Source organism: Myotis yumanensis, unplaced genomic scaffold (assembly GCF_028538775.1).
Source record: "Myotis yumanensis isolate MYYU_CA2020_CCGP unplaced genomic scaffold, mMyoYum1.0.hap1 SCAF_5, whole genome shotgun sequence".
NCBI classification, from domain to species: Eukaryota; Metazoa; Chordata; class Mammalia; order Chiroptera; family Vespertilionidae; genus Myotis; species Myotis yumanensis.
This window is the reverse complement of record NW_027223756.1, coordinates 70,581,732-70,604,549: the sequence shown is the minus strand read 5'-3', so window position 1 is coordinate 70,604,549 and position 22,818 is coordinate 70,581,732. Positions and strand designations below refer to the sequence as shown.

At 40.6% G+C, this 22,818-nt stretch overlaps 2 long non-coding RNA genes across 4 annotated transcripts; one reads left to right on the top strand and one right to left on the bottom strand.

Annotated features, from left to right (window-relative positions):
• Positions 1-47: 47 nt before the first annotated feature.
• LOC139011775 (uncharacterized) lies at positions 48-13,457 on the top strand. Of its 2 annotated transcripts, none has more exons than XR_011471626.1 (4): positions 48-235; positions 1,072-1,142; positions 11,723-11,785; positions 13,351-13,457. It is a non-coding gene; the product is annotated as an uncharacterized lncRNA (long non-coding RNA). The 2 variants fall into 2 exon arrangements; XR_011471627.1 differs by having other exon boundaries at positions 133-144.
• Positions 9,328-22,720, bottom strand: LOC139011774 (uncharacterized). Of its 2 annotated transcripts, none has more exons than XR_011471624.1 (4): positions 22,447-22,720; positions 17,271-17,461; positions 16,527-16,625; positions 9,328-9,747 (listed from the first exon to the last, which is right to left on the bottom strand). It is a non-coding gene; the product is annotated as an uncharacterized lncRNA (long non-coding RNA). The 2 variants fall into 2 exon arrangements; XR_011471625.1 differs by lacking the exon at positions 9,328-9,747 and adding an exon at positions 15,272-15,521.
• Between the last annotated feature and the right edge of the window lie 98 nt (positions 22,721-22,818).

Sequence of the window (22,818 nt, the reverse complement as noted above, 5' to 3'; positions counted from 1 at the left end):
ACTACTTATCCTAGCATGCATTGCGCCGCAATGGGCCAGGCTTTTTATTATTTTTTTAAACCTCGGGGAAAACAGGGGCGTGTTGTGGGGGTTTGCTACGTTTCCCAGTTTCTAATCCCTGCGGGGAGGTTGGTTGGTTGGTTGGTATTTAGCTCCTGGAATTTTGCAGTGTTGGCATTCTACACAACGAGGTCACTCAACTCCGGAAGCGAAGTGCAAAACGAGGGGGGCAGGGGTAGGAGGAGAGTGAGGGTGCTGGAAAAAAAGTTTCGGGGTCGTTATCGTATTTGTGATTTTAAAAGGTTTTGGTGTGACCACGCTTTTGTGGGAAACCCAAACCAAAGACAACTCGGGCGAGCTGGCGCTTTGCAGGTCCTGGAGGTCCCGCAGCAAACACCGGGGCTGAATGGCCGTTCCATTCATTGACGCGACTTAAGAACGCCTGCTTAGGGGCGGTCTCCTCACCAATGCCTGGGCAGAAGGCCGTTTCGCAATCTTTTGCATGTTCCTGCAAGGACGGTGTTTTATTCTTGGGCTCACAAAGTCTGCGGCTTCCTGACGTGGAGCTACTGACTAGTTGACTTTCACAGGCCTTATTTTCGCCGCCACCCCCAATCTTTTTCATTTCTCCTGGAATGAACCTGGAGAGGGCGGAGTCTAATGTTTTTAAAAAGGGAACGGGGAAACCCTACCAATACCGAGTTAGTTTGAGTGCTTCTCAGAAAGTTTCTGCAGGGGAGAAAGAAACCGCGTTTCCTGGGTTGTCGCACGCGCGTGTTGGCAGGGTGTGTGTGCGTGCGCGCGCGCGCTTGTGGAGAGCCGGGTAGCAGGATGGGAGTGGCAAATATAAAAACTGCACCTTGGCTAGTTAACTGCATGTCCTAATCAGTAAATATACCTTGTTTAACAATCCCATTGTTCAAAGAAAATACAAACCAATAGGGTTTGGTTGGTGGTGTTTTTGAAAATTCACTTCCTGAGTAAATTTAGTGATCGATGACTTTTTTAAAAATGTAAAATGTCATCTGCCCTGAAATTCAATGCCACCCATTCTGTGTGCTTCCGTTCTAGGGTATGGCAAAGGAAAGCAAAAGAATTAAAATAGTACATACATTGAATAGTCAAAAGAAAGATGCGAGATGGTAAGTGCCTTGTGTTATCTTCTCAATCTGCACTGGGTGTCCACTAGGCATATTGTGGCTATTGAACACTTGAAATATGGTTATTGCAACTGAAAAATGGAACTGTTAATTTAATGTTTTTTTTAAATTTTAAAAACTGATTTCAGTTACTGAAAATTTTTAAGTATGTGTGGAACAACCAGAATATATGAGTCTATTTTTTCAACTTAAACTTTATGAAATCTAAATTCAGCATTGGAATTGAGACATGCTGTATCAACTACTAGTGGGATTTCAAAGACTTAGTAGCAGAAATTTAAAACACAGAATATTGAGTAGCTCATTAACAATTCTTTATGTTGATTACATGTTGAAATGGTAGCATTTTGGATACATTGGTTTAAATAAAATATTAAAGTAAATTTTACCTGTTTTTAATGTGGCTACTAGAACATTTAAAGCTACACACTTGGCTGACATATTTGCATTAGATACGGCTGGCTTAAAGTATTAAAACACATAATAATACTACCTTGTTTATGGATATATTAGGGGACCAGTGCACGAATTTGTGCACCTTGAAAGGAACTGTAGGCTGAGAAGCTGCGGTGGCACAGGGGTGGGTCTCAGCCCATCCTCCACAGCCCCGCCCAGCACCTCCTGCAGTGGCCTGTCCTCTGTCTGCTGGCAGTCCCTGCTCCTGCCACCACTGCTCAGGCATGGAGTGATTGGGGCTGGTGCCAGGAGCGGGTGTGAGCGGGGCTGCTGCCCCAATCGCCCCTTAGGAGCAGGGGGAGGCCAAAGGATAGTAGAGAGATTCAAATAACTTGTATCTGAAAGGTCATCATCTCACTACTACTTTTTCAGTGATAGAGCCCTGCTAAGATTCTTTAGATGTTTTAAAATATCAAAGTGAATATTGAAGGGGAAAGCACAGGAAGAGAGCTGTGAGGAACACTGTGATCTTTCCTTAGCCAGAGGGAAATTCAGATTTAAAACTAGTGTGGCCAAACACTTTAAAAACATGCTTTAATTGATTTTTAGATAGAGAGGAAAGGAGAGGGAGAGAGACGGATAGAAACATCGATGACAGAGACACTCTATTGGCTGCCTTCTGCATGCCCCCTACTGGGATCGAGCCCACAACCTGGGCATGTGCCCTGACCCAGAATGGAACCCGGGACCTCTTGGTCCATGGGACAACACTCAATCCACTGAGTCACGCCAGCCAGGCAACACCTACTGTTTGTCTGGGTTTCCTGATGAGTTACTATCTTAAATAATTTACTCCAAAAATAAAATGACTTTGTCTTGGCCTTGCTACCCAAAAGGAGAAAAATGCTATTTAAAAAGTTATGAATCACTGACTGCATAGAACAGAATACCTATTTAACAGTATTATTAGTTTTTCTGACATAATAAGAACACTGAGGGAAGATGGTTCCTTATATTGCTTCTGTAGTTCAACAATGTCAGGGTTGGCATCTATGATTTTCTTGCTTTTCCCTCATGCTACTCAGAGTAGCATTCTCAGGATTGGTTTGAACCAGCAATAATCTATCAATAACTTACTTCTAATCAAGATATTTTTTACAGTAAGAAGGAAGGAGAGAATGATTATTGGACAAGCAATGAACAATTATCTACAATGGTCTAGATTTTTTTTGTTGTTGGTACTATTACAGATGTCCATTTCCCCATCCCATTGCTCCCCTCCCCCCAGCCAGCCACCCACCTTCACCCCATTGTTTTCTGTGCCCATGGGCTATGCATATATGTTCTTTGACTATTCTCTTCCAGTCACCCTTCCCCTCCTCCCCTCTGAGATATGCCTCTGGTCCTATTTTTTTCATCAGTTTGTTTTGTTAATTAGATTCCACATGTAAGTGAGATTATTTGGTATTTGTCTTTCTCTGACTGGTTTATTTTGCTTAGTATCATAATCTCCAGATCCATCCCTGCTATTGCAAACGGTAAGAGTTCCTTCTCTCTTATATTTACACAGTGAAATACTGCAATGGTCTAGATTTAAGAAATATGATAGAAGGAATAGAACAAGACCATGCTACTTAAAATTCCTGAAACAGATAAAAAATTCTTTCAGAAGTTAGCAGAAATGAGTTATGGATTTTAATGAACGTTTAAAAATAATTCTACCTCGACCTAACTGGTTTGGCTCAGTGGATAGAGTGTCGGCCTGCAGACTGAAAAGTCCCAGGTTCGATTCCGGTCAAGGGCATGTGCCTTGGCTGTGGGCACATCCCTGGTAGGAGGTGTGCAAGAAGCAGCTGATTGATGTTTCTCTCTCATCGATGTTTCTATCTTTCTATCCCTCTCTCTTCCTCTCTGTAAAAAAATCAATAAAATATATTTTTAAAAATAATAATTCCACCTTTTTAAACTTTGAAATTCACTCAGTAAATATTTGCGCCAATAACATTAGTATATCATTGTACTAGGTCCTATGAGAGATATAAAACATGATACTCCCTGCCTTCAAGAAACTTCTACATAATAACTCTTTGTATTATACTTTCTACTTTATAAAACTCTCTCACTGGCACGAAATATTTGGAAATCATAACTCTTTACAGAAGAAATTTTTATCTGATAAATAGTAGGCCCTCTAAACCCCTACCTATACCTCTCTGGCTTTTTACCACTTTAAAGTTCTGGGGCAGATTTCAGATGCAGGTGTCTGCATCCCTTTGCATTCCAAAGGTGGAAGAAAGTCCTACCCAGTACAATTAGGGCAATTTGGAAGTGCTTGATAATTATCAACCTTCCATCTCAGCATCCCTTATGCAATGTTATACAGAAACCCCAGCTATTTTGCCCCTCACATGGGATAACTTTGAGCATCTATTTCATACCATTTCCCTGAATTTTCCAGTGGGATTACACTCCAGTCATTACTAGTGGCAGCTGGCTTAGTAAGGCACCCTTTATTTACTGCCTTCCCTTCTTTGTCTCACTTCCCCACCTTCTACAGGTGTTTCCTGAATCCTCCAGATAAACTACCTGCACTCAAATCCTTGTCTCAGGGTTATAGTGGGCATTTCCACTAGGTTATTTCCACATACCCAACCCCTCAGCTATGTGTCAGTTCAATGGGTGGGCACATGATTCAAGCCAAGCCAATATGAATTCTTCCCAGGCAATTTTGTTCAACCTGAAAAAAGGGAGAAAAGGGATTCTCCTCTTTTTTAAAAAAAAATTTCCCCATTATTGTATTTCTAGTAGAACAGTGCCTGGCACAAAGTAGAAACTTGCTAAATATTTGTGGACTATTCAATTAATACAATTCCTGCAACTTTTTTATGCTGCTAACCCACATTTGTGATGACATTAGTTTTTAAATGTATGAAATCCTCTTGTTATAGTATATCATGGTATCATAGCATCGTCTGTAGTAGTTAAAAACATGGACTCAGAAGCCAGTGCGTGAGAATTAACTCTGCCACGTGCCAGTTGTTAAACTGTGCTGGTTATTTGTCTGTTGTCTCTCAGCTCTTTTCTCCTTCTACTCTCTCCTCTGTATTGCAAGGGTGCTGGAATCCTAAAAGAAACATTTCCCAGATTCACTTGCCAGTTCAGTTCTGCTAATGGGAGATTAAAAGGCAAGAGGAGGATAGAAGGCATTTTTCTTCTTCAGGCCCCAGAAGCCTCAGCAGCACTGTGCTTCTCTACTCTGGCTCTAGGAGTGGGGGGCCTGCTGAAGTCAGCTGGCTTCCCGCAAAGCAGCCAGCAGAGATAGTTCTAATCCTGCAACAGTTATGTCCCAAAAGCTCAGAAGGACAGCATTTTGGATAACACTACTTTCCCAGTGCTAGAATGGTAGCTCTTCTGGTAGTTACTTCTGGATAACAATACCTCCTCATCCCTTTTTGCTCCTTCAGACCTTCTGTAAGGATTCCCTCAATAATAGAGGTAATATTCCCTCTGAAATAACCAAAGTGGTTTTTCTTTTCTTGACTGGATACTGACTGATAATGTGACCATGGGCAAGTAATTTATTCTCTTTGCTTCTGTGACTTCCTCTAAAATATGAAATAGTATTTCTATCTCATTAGCATTATTAGGAGGATTAAATGGGCTAATATTTTTAGAGCACTTAGAACAGTGCCTGGCACAAAGCAGACACTATGTTTGTTAAATGGTATTGTTTCATACTGTATTGTTAAATGCAAATGGCATTATCAATATAATTTTTAAAATCTAATGTCTTGCTCCATATACCATCCCTTTGTACAACCTGCCCCATAATCCTCCCTTGCTTATCACTATCACTTCCCTATCATGCCTGTCTTATCCTTTTCTCAGCTCTTCAGTCATAAAACAGCATGTATGTTTTTCAGTGTCTCTCACTTGCTTTAGACATAATAGACATTTTGGAGGCCAGTAGGATTAAATGTTTTTATGAATATTGTATTATAGGATGCTGCAGTGGTGAGAAGGGTATGCAAGGTGAGAAGCAACACTGGAAGTGGAAGACAATCCTATATAATAAAAACCTAATATGCTAAGTGTCCAACTGTTCGACTGTTCGACCAGTCCCTACCATGGGCACTGACCACCAGGGGGCAGTCGCTCTGACCGGTAGGTTAGCTTGCTGCTGGGGTCCGCCGATTGGGACTGGGCAAGACAAGCCAGACACACCCTGGAGCCCTCCCACGGTCCCTGCCTGGCCCTGATCGTGCACCAGTGGGGTCCCTCATCCTGGCCTGTGCCCTCTCCCAATCCGGGACCCCTCGGGCGATGTCAGAGAGCCAGTTTCAGCCCGAGACCCGCAGGCCAGGCTGAAACCCCCACCAGTGCATGAAATTGTGCAGCAGGCCTCTAGTAGGTTATATTAGAACCTGAAGATGAATCTAGAACCTTCATAGTAGGATGTCAGGGACCTCATGTAGGAGAAAGGCTTGAGAAATAGATTCTTTTGGTTAAATTGCGTCTACATTAAGAGTATCTTACACTTGTATGGAGTTATTTCATTGACTTCAGTTTTGAGATATTGAAAATATACTTGTTTTTGATCTCGTACTCAGCAGGGAGAGCAGACTCAGATTCTAGGGCTACATTTACTCCATTACCAAGATCCTGAAGAAAACCCCCTAAAGTAGGAATGAGATAGGCTTAGAGATTACTGAATAGACAGAATTCTGCTGTATCTGTACAAGGATAGAATCAATGTCCAGAGAATTTGTTTCAGAAATTCCTAGAATTCTGTTAAAGTTTAACAAAGTAAACTTACTGTCCTTTAACCTTTCAGCTTGTCCTCCAAGGTGTAAATACTTCTCTTTCTTTATTAATTAGTCCAATCTTCAATTATGCCTAAGTGTATTTTTTAGTCTAATAGAATTCTAGGTTTTAAATATAGATATTTTTTAAAGTATATCTGAAAATCTTATATTATTTGTGAACATATTTTTAAATACTACTAAGCATTGTGACAAAATTTAGGGAATAAAGTATAAATATGTCATGAGTGTTTATACCAGAATTTGCAATTTTCAGTCATTACCAAATTTTAAACTGTCATTGGCTAGATAGAAAATCAGCATAGTGACACCATGTCACCTAAGGCCTATCCTCTGGTAGACCGGCCAAATCATTATTGCCAGGATACTTTTCTTTAGTCCCCAATGTTCAATTCAGGAATTCACACCAGTACATAAAGATAGCACTTGCAAGTGCAACAACACTGTTCTATACGTCCTTCCTTCTCTCCGCTTTAACCATAGACATAGAGCCTTCCTCAGCCCAAGAAGTAACCTGCTTTTAAAAGTGGAGTGAGCCCTAACTGGTTTGGCTCAGTGGATAGAGCGTCGGCTTGAGGACTGAGGAGTCCCAGGTTAGATTCTGGTCAAAGGCATGTACCTTGGTTGCGGGCACATCCCCAGTAGGGGGTGTGCAGGAAGCAGCTGATCAATGTTTCTCTCTCATCAATGTTTCTAACTCTCTACCCCTCTTCCTTCCTCTCTGTAAAAAATCAATAAATACATATTTAAAAGTGGAGTGAGCAAACATGTTCTGATCTTCGCGCTAAACTGGTAGTTTCGAAATACCATCCCCAAATACTGATAAGAAATTTGATTTTTAAAAACAACTCCACTTCATGCATTTTTGTAAGAGGCAATACTATTTGAAAACAGGTTTTAACTTATGTTTGTGCAAATTTTAAGAGGAACTGAATTCTGAGTACCTCAAAATTGTTTGGTCCAGCATAGTAACGCTTATTGAATATTGAGTACATGCCAGATACTGTCCTGGGAGTGGTCTTCATAAACAGATTAGGGACCTCCAAGGATCTATTTCCATTACATAATGTAAATTTTATTCACAAAATATCTAAGTTTACAACAGGTAATGTGCTTCTTGAACTTTCCTCCCACAATACTTTGTTTAGCATCCTATACCTCTCCTCTGTAGCAGGCTTCACATTTATAAAAATTTTGTATATAATTATTACACTTTTGTTATACAATTTCCAAGAGGCAATCCATCTTATTCATTACTGTGTGCCAAATATTAATAATAGCTGACCCTTAGCAAGCATTTAATCAATTTTTGTTGCATGAAGAACTTTCTGAAATCATCACTAATGGCCACTAGTCAATGCATACCTCCTAAGATATGAGGGCATAGTCCAAAACTGTCTCTGACAATTGGAAAGTATTTTTGAAGGCATCTGTTTTATTTCCTTTTAAAACTCATTTGACTTTTTAATTCTCATCCATTATGTATGATTTTTTAATATGAGCTGTTTTCAGGAAAAATTGATACATTGGGCATATGCATCATAGTTTTAAGAATACAGCTGTTGTGTGTGAGTGTGTATAGTGTATGGGCTTTGGAATTAGAGACTTGTTCAAATTCTTGCCTTGATTTTTAGCAAATATCTTATACTTAAGTCAGCATTTGAAAAATAGGTTTAAGAATGCTTACCTTGAAGGTTTTTGTTGTGGCTGTTTTTAAGAGAATAAAATGAAATTGTACTTAAAATAGTTGGCCTGCATAATATATACTCAAGTACTGGCTTCCTTTCCCCCTCTTCCTAGAAAACTTCTGGTTTCCCTTTTAAGAAACTCAACTTATATATGATTCTTTCCATTAAGATATATTAATGGTCAATAACTGTCAACTAAGAACAGAAAGATCTCATTCTTTGAGCCAGCATTGTGTATGTTCATCTGCAGAACAAAATTCTTTTATTGAACATAGTTAACACCTCATAGATGAAAAGTTTCTAGCCAATATATTTTTTTATTGCTAAAAGTATTACAAAGGGTATTACATATGTGTCCTTTTTCCCCCCCCGCCCTTGACAATCCCCTGGCCTCCCTTACCCCCCAGTGTCTTATGTCCATTGGTTATGCGTATATGCATGCATACAAGTCTTTCAGTTGATCTCTTACCCCCCTCCCTCCTGCCCCCAACCCTCCCTGGCCTTCCCGCTGCAGTTTGACAATCAGTTTGAGGCAGCTCTGCCTCTGTATCTATTATAGTTCAAAAGTTTGTAATGGTCTTTATTATCCATGAATGAGTGAGATCATGTCGTATTTTTCCTTCATTGACTGGCTTATTTCACTTAGCATAATGCTTTCCAGTTCCATCCATGCTGTTGCAAATGGTAAGAGTTCCTTCTTTTTTACAGCAGCATAGTATTCCATCGTGTAGATGTACCAGTTTTCTAATCCATTCATCTACTGATGGGCACTTAAGCTGTTTCCAGATCTTAGCTATGGTGAATTGTGCTGCTATGAACATATGGGTGCACATATCCTTTCTGATTGGTGTTTCTGATTTCTTGGGATATATTCCTAGAAGTGGGATCACAGGGTCAAATGGGAGTTCCATTTTTAGTTTTTTGAGGAAACTCCATACTGTCTTCCATAGTGGCTGCACCAGTCTGCATTCCCACCAGCAGTGCACGAGTGTTCCTTTTTCTCCACATCCTCTCCAGCACTTGTCGTTTGTTGATTTGTTGATGATAGCCAGTCTGACAGGTGTGAGATGGTACCTCATTGTTGTTTGATTTGCATCTCTCGGATGATTAGTGACTTTGAGCATGTTTTCATATGTCTCTTGGCTTTCTGAATGTCCTCTTTTGAAATGTGTCTATTTAGATCCTTTGCCCATTTTTTGATTAGATTGTTTATCTTCTTTTTGTTAAGTTGTATGAGTTCCCTATAAATTTTGGAGATTAGGCCCTTATCAGATATGACGTTTCTAGCCAATATTTTTAACCAGTGCCAACAAAGTCCACAGAGAAACATTAAATTGAATTAATTTTTATTACTACTTATTTGACACAAGTTTACTTGTCTTAGGCAAGAGAGAATTTATAAAATCTGTGCTTTATTGCATGGATAGAAAGTAGAAATGCAGTTTCTTGGAAATTAGCGATGGTGCTCTCCGGAATACTTGAAGATTCTCAGTGACTGTTGCAAGAAATCACAAAGGAGATCTTTGGTCCAAAGAAGACATCTCGATTGGAATCGAAGATGGCGGCATAGGTAAACACCGGAGACTGCTGCCGCAAACAACCACTTCAAAAATACAACTAAAAGACGGAACAGACATCACCCAGAACCACAGGAAGGCTGGCTGAGGAGAGACTCTTCAACTAGAAGGAAAAACAACAGCATTCCGAGGCTCAGAGGAGGCGCAGTGTGGAAAATTTAAAGGTATGGTGGTGTGCGCGCAAAGCGGGCTGGTGGCTGAGGGCGCGGTTGTTGTTTTCAATCAGGAGGGAGTCTCAGACTCTGAGCTACAGATCCGGGCGAGTCTCTAGGGACCCAGACTCAAACAGGAGAAGCGGGACTGTCTGGCTATGGTCCCTCCGAGGTTTGCAGCGGTTGCTGGGACAGAGAGGCAGAGCCTCTGGGGACGGACTGAGAGCAGCCATAACTGGTCCCTCCGCCCGCCCTGTTGATCCCGTGCGACCCGCCCCGCCCAAGCCCTGCGCAGAGCCATTTGCCAGATAGCCTCAGGCAAAGGCTAGATTAGCACCTCCCCAGAGGACAGAAGTTTTGCCACAGCTTATTCTCACAGCCAGTCGGCCTGGTGGTCAAATCCCTCTACTATTAACTACAACAATAAAGGCTTAACTAGAACAAGACTGCGCACAAAGACCACAAGGGGGTGCACCAAGAAAGCATAAAAGATGCGGAGACAAAAAAGCATGACAGAAATGGAGGATATGGAGCTAAAAATCGCAATTTTGAGGGCTTGCAATAAACTTGAGCAGAGCCTCACGAAAACTAATGAGACCCTCGATGCTATGATAAAGAAACTAGAAAGTAAGCATACACGGACTGAAATAAAGAATATTATACCCAATAGCAGACCAGAGGAGCACAAGAATCAAACCAAAGATTTGAAATATGAAGAAACAAAAAACACCCAACTGGAAAAGCAAAATGAAAAAAGAATCCGAAAGTGTGAAGATAGTGTAAGGAGCCTCTGGGACAGCTTCAAGCGTACAAACATCAGAATTATAGGGGTGCCAGAAGATGAGAGACAGCAAGATATTGAAAACCTATTTGAAGAAATAATGACAGAAAACTTCCCCCACCTGGTGAAAGAAATGGACTTACAGGTCCAAGAAGCGCAGAGAACCCCAAACAAAATGAATCCAAAGAGGACCACACCAAGACACATCATCATTAAAATGCCAAGAGCAAAAGACAAAGAGAGAATCTTAAAAGCAGCAAGAGAAAGAGACTCAATTACCTACAAGGGAATACCCATACGACTGTCAGCTGATTTCTCAACAGAAACTTTGCAGGCCAGAAGGGAATGGCAAGAAATATTCAAAGTGCTGAATACCAAGAACCTACAACCAAGATTACTTTATCCAGCAAAGCTATCATTCAGAATTGAAGGTCAGATAAAGAGCTTCACAGATAAGGAAAAGCTAAAGGAGTTCATCACCACTAAACCAGTATTATACGAAATACTGAACGGTATCCTTTAAGAAGAGGAAGAAGAAAAAGGTAAAGATACAAATTGTGAACAACAAACATGCATCTATCAACAAGTGAATCTAAGAATCAAGTGAATAAATAATCTGATGTACAGAATGAACTGGTGATTATAATGAATCAGGGACATAGAAAGGGAATGGACTGACTATTCTTGGGGGGGAAAGGGGAATGGGAGATTCGGGAAGAGACTGGACAAAAATCGTTCACCTATGGATGAGGACAGTGGGTGGGGAGTGAGGGCGGAGGGTGGGGCGGGAACTGAAAGGAGGGGAGTTATGGTGGGGGGGAAAGAGGAACAAATGTAATCTGAACAATAAAGATTTAATTAAAAAAAAAAAAGAAAGGAAACATTTCTACTATGTAAAGAACACATCAAGATTTCATGGGGGCAAGAGTCTTTTCACAAATAAGCTATGATGATTTTCCAAGTGTTTTTTTTAAAATAAACTTTCCGTTCTATGTTATATATTAAAAAAAAAAAAAAAGAAGAAGAAGACATCTCTGGAAGAAAAAAAAAAGTTAAACCTAGCTATAAGCTAAGGTATATATTAGTTTTCTGGGTTAAAAATGAAGAGTTATTTGCAGGATTTCAGATATGATTATTTGTTTTAGGTGAATAAAGTAGAAAAAGAATGAGTGGGAGGACTTGCCACAGGAGTAACAAAGACCAAGAAGGTAATTAATTCTTTTACTTTCCTTCCATTTTCCATTGATAATATGCTATCATTTCTTTACAAAAAAAAAAAAAAAAAAAGGAAAGATTAGGTGATTTCAAAACCTTATAATCATGCCAAAAACATTCATTTCTCTGCTATGAGTGGGATGGACCATGAACTTTAAATCTACAGGTAAAACACATTCAAATTTTCCAAGAAAGTCAATAAATAAATTTCTAGCTATTATAGGGAAAGGAGAAGTGTTAAGCTACTCTACTCTTGTTGGGAAGATCATATAAGCTAATGTATAAAAATGCATGGAATAATATAAAATTGTATATAAGTATAAGGTAGTATGATTACGGTTTATTAGAAATATACTTAGTATATAATGTACAATATGATAACTATTGTTAGCACTGCTGTAGAGTATATTTGAAATTTGCTAAGAGAGTACATCTGAAAGTTTTCATTACAAGGAAAAATAAATTTGGGGGGTAACTATATGAGGTAATAGATGTTAACTATAACTAAATTATTATGGTAGTCATTTTTTAATATGTATTGGTTGACTCATTTGCCATATACCTTAAACTTAAAAAGTGCTGTATGTCAATTATATCTCAATAAAAAGTGAAAAAAATAGGATGACAAATTAAACTGTGATTACAGGGTGGGAAAAAGGAAATATACATAGCAAGGTAAGTTTGTTGCCACTAGGAAAAGGATAATCCAGTATCAGATAGAAATTACTTTTGTATATCTTTACTTCTATTCTTATCCATTAACACAAAATTATATCATGAAATAAATACAAACACATTTCTGTAAATTGGATTCAAGTCTTACAATTACAAAAAAGCAAAGATGGTATTTTAATATTACCGGTAGATGATATTTCATTTACATGGTCTGGGAAAAATTAAATCATTTTGTGGAATCAGTTAACTGAAGTCTTGATATCATCATTTATTACAGTGATTCTGAAACTTCATCATACATCAGAATCACCCAGGAAGCGTGTTAAACGGTAATTGCTATGCCTCACCTCCAGTGTTCCTGATATAGTAGGTCTGATTTGGGACCCAAGAATGTTTATGCACTTTTTTTTTTAACGAATGTTCCTTTTCTTTTTTTTAGTGCATTTTTATTGATTTCAGATAAGAAGGGAGAGGGAGAAAAGGATAGAAACATCAATGATGAGAGAAAATCATTGATTGGCTGCCTCCTGCATACTCCCTACTGGGGATTTAGCCTGCAACCTGGGCTCATGCCCTGACTGGGAATCAAACCGTGACCTCCTGGTTCATAAGTTGATGTTCAACCACTGGGCCACACCAGCCAGGCTGGATATGCACTTTGAACAAGAACACAGGTGATATTGAAGCTGCTGTTCTGAGAACCACACAGTAAGAACCAACTGGCTTGGTAGAAAAAAATGAAAAATATCTGGTCCAAATCAGAAGACCTGAGTCCTAGTGCCAGTGCTGATATTAACTAGTCACATAGGATGGTGCTGGTCATTTTATCTCGCTGTACCTTTTCCTTGGTCAGATGGTTATATCTGCCTCTTCTGCCTTACAGGTTTCTTGGAAAAATGAAAATATGATGACATGCTACAAGTAATTTGAAAAAGCCAATTTATGTATGAAATAGCCAAGATCATAGTGTTTGAAAGATTTCTCAGTAACCAAGGGTTTAAAATCAAGAGTTGGAAATATTTATTGACTTATCTACTATTATATTATACTTAAAATACATCTGCTTTCCAAGTCAGCGGGAAACTTTACTTAGTTTATTTCTGGTTAACTCATACACAGAGCTGGAAATTTTTTTTTTTTAATTAAATCTTTATTGTTCAGATTATTACATTTGTTCCTCTTTTTTCCCCCCATAACTCCCCTCCTTCCAGCTCCCACCCCACCCTCCACCCTCACTCCCCACCCACTGTGTTCATCCATAGGTGCATGATTTTTGTCCAGTCACTTCCCGCATCTCCCACACCCCTTTTCCCCCCAAGAATAGTCAGTCTATTCCCTTTCTATGTCCCTGATTCTATTATAATCACCAGTTCATTCTGTACATCAGGTTATTTATTCACTTGATTCTTAGCTTCATTTGTTGATAGATGCATGTTTGTTGTTCATAATTTGTATCTTTACCTTTTTCTTCTTCTTCCTCTTCTTAAAGGATACCTTTCAGCATTTCATATAATACTGGTTTGGCGGTGATGAACTCCTTTAGCTTTTCCTTATCTGTGAAGCTCTTTATCTGACCTTCAATTCTGAATGATAGCTTTGCTGGATAAAGTAATCTTGGTTGTAGGTTCTTGGTATTCAGCACTTTGAATATTTCTTGCCATTCCCTTCTGGCCTGCAAAGTTTCTGTTGAGAAATCAGCTGACAGTCGTATGGGTATTCCCTTGTAGGTAATTGAGCCTCTTTCTCTTGCTGCTTTTAAGATTTTCTCTTTGTCTTTTGCTCTTGGCATTTTAATGATGATGTGTCTTGGTGTGGTCCTCTTTGGATTCCTTTTGTTTGGGGTTCTCTGCGCTTCTTGGACCTGTAAGTCCATTTCTTTCTCCAGATGGGGGAAGTTTTCTGCCATTATTTCTTGAAATAGGTTTTCAATATCTTGCTGTCTCTCATCTTCTGGCACTCCAATAATTCTGATATTAGTCCGCTTAAAGCTGTCCCAGAGGCTCCTTACACTATCTTCACACTTTCGGATTCTTTTTTCATTTTGCTTTTCCAATTGGGTGTTTTTTGTCAAATCTTTGGTTTGATTATTGTGCTCCTCTGGTCTGCTATTGGGTATAATATTCTTTATTTCAGTCCGTGTATGCTTACTTTCTAATTTCTTTATCGTAGCATCGAGGGTCTCATTAGTTTTCGTGAGGCTCTGCACAAATTTATGGCAAGCCCTCAAAATTGCGATTCTTAGCTCCATATCCTCCATTTCTGTCATGTTTTTTTGTCTCCGCATCTTTTATGCTTTCTTGGTGCACCCCCTTGTGGTCTCTGTGCGCAGTCTTGTTCTAGCCAAGCCTTAATTGTTGTAGTTAACACTAGAGGGATTTGACCACCAGGCCGACTGGCTGTAGGAATCAGCTGAGCGGCAAACGTCTGTCTTCTGGGGAGGCGCTAATCCAGCCTTTGCCTGAGGCAATTGGCAAATGGCTGTGCGCAGGGCCTGGGCGGGGCGGGCTCAACAGGGCGGGCGGAGGGAGCAGTTATGGCCACGCTCAGTCCCGTTCCCAGAGGCTCTGCTTCTCAGAACCCCGGCAGCCGCTGCAAACCTCGGAGAGAAAGCTGCCCTCAGGTTCCAACTGATGCCGGATAATCCCGCTTCTCCTGTTTGAGTCTGGGTCCCTAGAGACTCGCCCGGATCTGGAGCTCAGAGTCTGAGACTCACTCCCGACAGAAAAGGACAACCGCGCCCTCAGCCACCAGCCCGCTTTGCATGCGCACCTCGGTACCTTTGTATTTTCCACACTGCGCCGCCTCTGAGCCTCGATTTGCTCTTCTCTTTCCTTCTAGTTGTAGAGTCTCTCTTCAGCCAGCCTTCCTGTGGTTCTGGGTGATGTCCGTTCAGTCTTTTAGTTGTATTTTTGAAATGGTTGTTTGCGGCAGCGGTCTCCGGTGTTTACCTACGCCGCCATCTTGGTCTCCTCGGAAATTTTTTTTGACCATTACCAAACTTTTCGATGCAGTTAATTACTTGATCCTGTTTGCTGACATCTTTTTTTTTTTTTTCTGGAAATACACAGACATTTTTAATGGAAGCAAAATGGGGCAAGGGCATCACAGCCAACAGGGATTGAGCTCAGGCAAGGCAGGGCTGGTGCTGTGCCAGGTCATGGATGCCACAGCAGCCTGGCAGCACGGAGCGGGGGGTGGGAGTGGGGGTGGGGAGGGGGGCTTGTCGTGGGGGGCCTGCGAGAAGCCCAGGCTGCCAGTTTCATCCCTGGGGAAGAGCGGAGGCTCTGGCCCAGCTGGTTCTGCGAAAACCTCAAGGGTGGGCACCTGGCGGCTCCCAGAGACTTCTCTGCTTAATTACTTAATCACACCCCGAGAGTAATCAATCAATCCACGAGTATTTAACCATAGCACGCCCAGCGAGCCTGCGAGCTGGAGGTGGGCCGGGTGGGAGCTGGAGGTGGGCCGCTATCATAACCAGCAGTTAACTAGTAATTTCCACTCTGTCACAGCCCCATCACTTGCCATTATTCCTTCCGCCTTACCAACTATTCTTCATGATCTTGCTAAGAATAACCCTCAAATGTGCCTGGAATTGTTTTCTGTATCAAAATGCTTCTTTTTCCCTGAAATTGACTTAGCTGCTGGCTGTCAGCAACAGTTTTACAGGATGAGGAGAGAAGTGGCAAACACAGCCCAATTCAGGAAAATCAGAGATCTACTAGTACTTGCTGCATTCTGAACAGAGCACATATGTGGTTATCTGAGGAAACATGCAGTTTGGCTGCCGGTCCCACCCCTCAAGGGAGTTACCCATTCTATACGAAGAGCTTCTGGAGAATGGCCCCAAAGAGAGAAATGGTGATACAAAGACTTTAAATATGTGCAGTTAAGAGTTCTCAGGTCATAGGCTTGGGTTTGATCCTGATCTCAACAATATCGTTACAAAGCAATTATTGAAGACAGGAACTGGTGGATCTATGAGTACAATGCAGAAGCTTATAGCATGAAGCATAACAAAAAGATGACTCAACTTTTTAAAAATAGATAAGTTGTACTCACTTCCTCTCAAATGATTCCTTTATTTTCGGAGTCATACTGTATTCTTTGGCTTTCATTGTTAAGGGCTAAATTGTTCTTGACTATTTTGAATGCAGTTCTCTGCAAGTGAAAAAATGTCATAGCCTTAAAAAAACAACCAGCATACACATTTTCAAGAGTGTGTGTGTGAACTTAGGTTTTCATTTCTCTTGGGTAGATGCCTAGGAGTGGGTAAATGTATATTTAAATTTTGAGAAACTACCAAACTGTTTTCTATAGTAACTATCATTTTACCTTACCACTAGAGATGTATGTGTTCCAGTTTTACCACATCTTCAATAATACTTGCTTTTTTTCTTTTTGATTATACCCATCCTATTGGGTACGAAGTGGTATCTTATTGCTTGTTATGGTTTTTTAATTAGCATTTTCCTAATGATTAGTGATGTTGCGTGAATTTTCATATGCTTAGTAGCCATTAGTCATTTGTTTTTTTAGCATAGACTTATTTAAGACTTGTATCCTATGAATAGGAGGATAAATATTTGCACCCCAAAGTATAGTATGCTAGGCATATTACAACTTAATACAAATTACTTTTATCACTTTCTGAACAATTAAAGACCCTTATAACAATTTAACTCCACTTATCCCTCTTATCTTTTGTACTATTGTTATATATTCCATTTTCACATTATAAAAACCCACAGGACATTATTATTATTGCTGTTTTAAACAAAATACTCTTAAATTGTACATACTTACCCTGTGTTCTTTTTCTCTTAGGATTGAGGACCATTTTCGTTAAGCAATAACTTCTCTCAGCTTTTGTTTTTCTGAAAATATCTGTATTTTGCCTTAATTCTTGAGAGCTTTTCCCCTGGATATAGACCTTGAGGTTAGCATTTCTTTTCTTCAGTAATTTAAAGATGTCATTCTATGGTCTTCTTGATTTCCTAGTTTTGTTGAACAGTTAGAATTCAGACTTAATGTTGCTTTTAAAGTTTAATATGTCTTTTCCCTCTGGTTCCTAAAATTTTGTCCTTAGTTTTCAATTTTTTTTATTATGACACACTCTAGATAATCTTTTCTACTAGAGCAGATTTGATCTTTCCCTTGTTAGGCAGAATCAACCCCTCTAGAAGGTAGAAGGATAAGGGGATGATTATCTCAAAACAGTAAGAGATTGAGCTGTATGTATCTAGGCTGGGTTATAAAGTTTTAGTAAGATCCAGTTTACCTCTGGCTCATTCCTATTCCTCAGACATTGTCACATGGGTTTTTTGTTTTTACTTTCAATTTTTTAAAATTATTGATAGTATTACAGATGTCCCCCATTCTACCCTCCCTCCCCTTTCACCCAGCTTCCCTGCTTCCCCACTCCACCCAGCCCCTGCCACCCCCCCCGCCCCCCCCCCCCCCCCCAGGCCTTCACCATACTGTTGACTGAGTGTCACACTGGCTTTTTTTTTTTAAACATTTTTATTTATTTCAGAGAGGAAAGGAGAGAGAAAGAAACATCAATTATGAGAGAGAATCATTGATTGGCTGCCTCTTGCACATCTCCTGTTGGGGATCAAGCCCACAACCTGGGCATGTGTCCTTGACCGGATTGAACCTGGGACCCTTCAGTCCACAAGCCAACACTCTATCCATTGAGCCAAACCAACTAGGGCTGTCACGCTGGCTTTGATTGAGGTCTTGGCAATCTCTGTCACCTGAGAAAATTCGTTCTGGTCTTTGGGGGTTTGCAGCTTGACTCTCCACATTTCTATCTACACAGCTTCAAAATACAGCAAATGTTTTCAGGAAGAGACCAATGATGTGTTTTTGGCAGACCCTCTCAGTCCAGCCAGACTTTTGTCTACAAAGTTCAATGAAATCCTAGATTTCACTTTGTCTTTTAGAGGCTTCTGACACAATTTTCTAGTCTCTCATACCACCTGAGAATTCAGCCTGTGTGGAAAATAGATCATTACATACATTTATGTGTCCTCTAGTTTCCAACTGATTGTGTTAACCCCACATAATTGCTGAAAACTTAGTAGATTCTCTTTCCCTTTATAAAAGTCCTTATACTTGGGCCTAGTCAGATTGATTCTTGTACCTAAAATGTACAAATTGTTCCCCCAGATCATCAATATACCCATGAAGTGCTCTTCCCTGTCTAGAATTTTAGTTTTATTTTCAGATTGCTTCAATATAACTCCAATGTATTTAAAAACATGAATTTTGCAATCTGTCCACCCCCCTCTGCCCCCCCCCTCCCCCTGCCTGCTCCAAATAACTTTTTTGGTTGACATTTAGTTCATAATGATTAAAAAAAATAGTTAACTTGTTGTGTGTTTTTTAAATATATTTTTATTGATTTCAGAGATGAAGGGAGAGATAGAAACATCAATGATGAGAGAATCATTGATCGGCTGCCTCCTGCACGCCCCACACTGGGGATTGAGCCCACAACCCAGGCATGTGCCCTGACTGGTAATCAAACCGTGACCTCCTGATTCATAGGTTGATGCTCAACCACTGAACCACGCTGGCCAGGCAGTTAACGTTTTTTGAAGAAAAACAGAATAACATTGCTTACCATTTTTTTCATTGAAAATGCTACCAGTGGGATGGATGAGAGGTTTTTTATTTTTTTTTAACCTAGAATTTTCATTTCATTTATTCAAAAATACATTGTTTAACTATATCACTAAGTTGAAACTCTAAAGTGAATATGCAGTTAGCCCTCAAGAACAGGGATCTCCCCCTAAGTGGATGTGCCTGTTTGATAATTCTTCAGTGTGCTTATCCTACTCCTCTCACTGTCTTTGGAACAACTTGAAAATATTAAGATTCATCTTTGAGAAGCTATTATATGTGCAGAGTAATGGTTTCAGTTTTTTTATATTAACTATGCAACTGGAGAGAACAATATTTATGTGCAATTAATCTTACGTAGAGTATACTACATTTTGGCTAACTATATGAGTTAATAAATAATTGTTGAGAATTTATTTACTGCTCTGTGGTGGTGGTGGGGTTACCAAATATATTTATAACTAGTGGCCCGGTGCACAATTCATGCATATTAAAAGGGAATTAATTAGAGGAAATATTTTAATATTGCTATTTGCCCTTTCTCTATAATAGAAGTATCAGAGATGAAAGAAAATTAGTAAAATGCATATGAAAATCTCCCTCCTGTCAGAGTCTGGGGCATGCCTCGGGACCCAGAGTCAAGTCCCCGCCGACCTAAACGTGCCTTGAAATCGTGCAAGACCCACACCTGGCCGGTCCCACCCCCGTCAAGCCCTGCAGGGCGAGGGGCGCAGCCTCAGGTCCCCCGTCAAGCCCCGCCGTGTGGGGGGCATGGCCTCAGGTCCCCTGGCCTGGGTACAAGGGCGTGACAACCATTTGTATATTAGCTCTTTATTATATAGGATATTCTCTTTCACTCAGGATTTTGCTATCTGGTTTTATTATCAGATTATGAAAAGTTCAAATTCTTAATGTAACTGACTGAATAAATGATAGGAATTTCAATAGCTAGCAAAACCTAGATCATTTATTTCTACATAATCCTGCCAGACTGACACTGCTATGGATGAATTCCAGTTTACAGAATAGCTATTTATACTTATAGGATAGGGGACCTACTTTGGAAACAGCTTCAAGCCTAATTCATAATTATTTTATTGCTAAATATTTATGTTATAATTTGTGAGATGCTGAACTCTGGCAAAGTTTGGCAAATAAAGTGCTATATTGGTATTTAGAAAGGGGAAAACTCTGGTAAGATCATTTTACTAGAAGACTAAGATAACAGCAATATTGTATATATAAAGTTTGGTTATATAGTTTATTACATTTGGGTAGTTATAAACTTTTATGTAATCAAATACTGTTGTGAAGTAGCAGGGTTCACAACTAATTGGTGTTCATAACCAAAGAATTTCCTAGAACCCACGTTATCTTTTAAAATTTTAATTATCTCTTGACCACCTAATTATTACAAAAGTTAAAATATATATTCCCCCACATTATGATTACACATTCACAGAATTATAGAATCATAAATTTAAAAGTTGAATGGCACTAGATTCCCCAAAATGTCATTTTATAATTTCTCAATCAAAAGCCTAGGAATATTAAGTATACTATTCAAAATCACAAGCCCTTGCTAGATTTTGATTTATACTTTTTTTAAAGAATGAAGAGAAATCACTTTCCTCTTTATCATCTTTAGAAAGATGCATTTTAATAAAAATAAACTTCGAAAAGTTATTTTAGAATCTATGAAATTGATGTGTTCCTGAAAAGAAATGGTTCTAAAGTTGAGTTTTAGAAATATAATCTTATTTTCCCATTTTGAACCATAACAAGATTCAAAACACAATGAGAAACACCTTTAGTATTACCTCTTTATAGGAATTTCAGTTCTCTGCTTGTCATAACAGTATGCCAGGTAATTCATAATAGTGAACTAGGCTTCTTGTGTATTTAATCCATCTTTTTAGAACTACATTTGGGATTAGATTTTTTTATTTTGTTTGTGCTACCAGATTCTGTATATAATTTTTATTTTTAAAAAGGGTTGCTCTATAACCAATAACTGTCTATATCCCACTTAGCGCTTACTTCCCTTTTCACTTCACTGTGCATCTCAATGTTATTTCTCGGTCAGGAAGTACAGCATGAGAGTGAAGTCTTGGCATCAACGGTAAAAGTAGATTAAATATAGAAATGTTTTCCTGTTCTCTGCTGTGATGGAGTCAAGAATGAATGTAAATTGGCTGGGTTGGCCTCACCTGTAGGCTGTAAGGGAAGGATCTAACCCAGGCCTTTCTCTTTAGCTTGTAGATGTGTCTTTTCACATAACCTTACCTCTATGGCTGTATCTGTGCTCAATTTTTCCCTATTTATAAGGACACCAGTTATATTAGATCAGGGACCCACCCAGCTTCAGTATGACCTCATCTTAATTCATTACATCTGCGATGAACTTATATTCTCCAATAGGGTCAGTGCCAGTTGTGCTATAAAAGCACACAACAATTCAAACGGACTAAATCATACTACCTTAAGTAGCAATAAACAGATCACTAATGCATTACATTTTTTCAAGTTTATTTTTAAATTCAGAAACAGTAAATGCATGCATCATGTGCCACTAATATGTGTTTCCAGGGAAAACACATTTTAAAGAACCTGTTTTTTCTTTAGAAAACCTGGGCTAACAGTTGCTGGTTCCGAGGTTCTATTGAGTATGGGTTACTGATCACACACGAAGCTGGAGCAACACAGGCCCAACAAACACCAGCCAGCAAGCTTGCTGAGAAAAATCAGACTATTTAAAATCTGCCCAAACCAACTGTCGGGGCAACATATGGGCCAATACGGAAAAAAAAAAAAAGCGCCTTCAAAAAGAAATACAACACAGAAATGGCCCACTGTCACACTCCTCCTACCCTGGGAAAGGCCGCCAAGGTCAGGGGGTCCGGGGGCGCCCGCTCCGGCCGCGGACACGGGGTCAGCGGGGCGTGCGGGTCGGTAACGTGCAGCTGGGCGCGGTTCGCTCAGGATGTGCACCTGGGGGTGGGGCATCACCCATGTTGCTTTTGTGGGACTCTCAAATGGGTCTTTGATATTAAAAACTTTTTTTAAAACTATCACATTAGAGGGACGAGACAGGGAATAACAAACAAGGTGACAGCTGGGCCGGCCACAGGCGCGGAGGTCACCAGGACGCCGCGCCGCGCCCGCCGCCGGGAATCGCGACCGGGATAGCGGGGTGGGGCCTGGGGAGCGCCGCCCGCCTCCTCCCAACCGCCCCCCCCCCCCCCAAATCCTCAGGCGCCCTTGTTTACCTCTCGGCATTTGACACCCGAGACAAAGGGGGAAGGGAGGGAGCGGCTTCCGAGGGAAAGTCCGCCGGCGGAAAGCGCCTTACTTTGGAGGTGGGTTTGCAACACCCCTCGGGAGGCGGGCGCAGCTGTCCTCCCGCGCCCCGGCCCAGGTTCCCCGCCAGCGCTCGTCTTCCCAGAGTTGCACTCCGACCTCAGCCACCACGGGCGGCGCTGGGCCACCGGTCCGCAGAGCGAGCGCCCCCGTCTGTCCCCAGTTACCCTTCGGCCGGGGCAGAGGCGCTCTGGACCGGGAAAGCGGTCGGAGCCGGGGCAGGGCAGGCTGCTAGTTGCCTCAGCGGCCGCAAAGCGGGTCGCCGCCGCCAGCCCTTGACAACAACCCCCAAGCTCGCGACTCGGTATTTTTAAATCTGGCGGGGCTTTCCCTTTCGGGCCAACCGCTCCCCCCAGTTTACTGC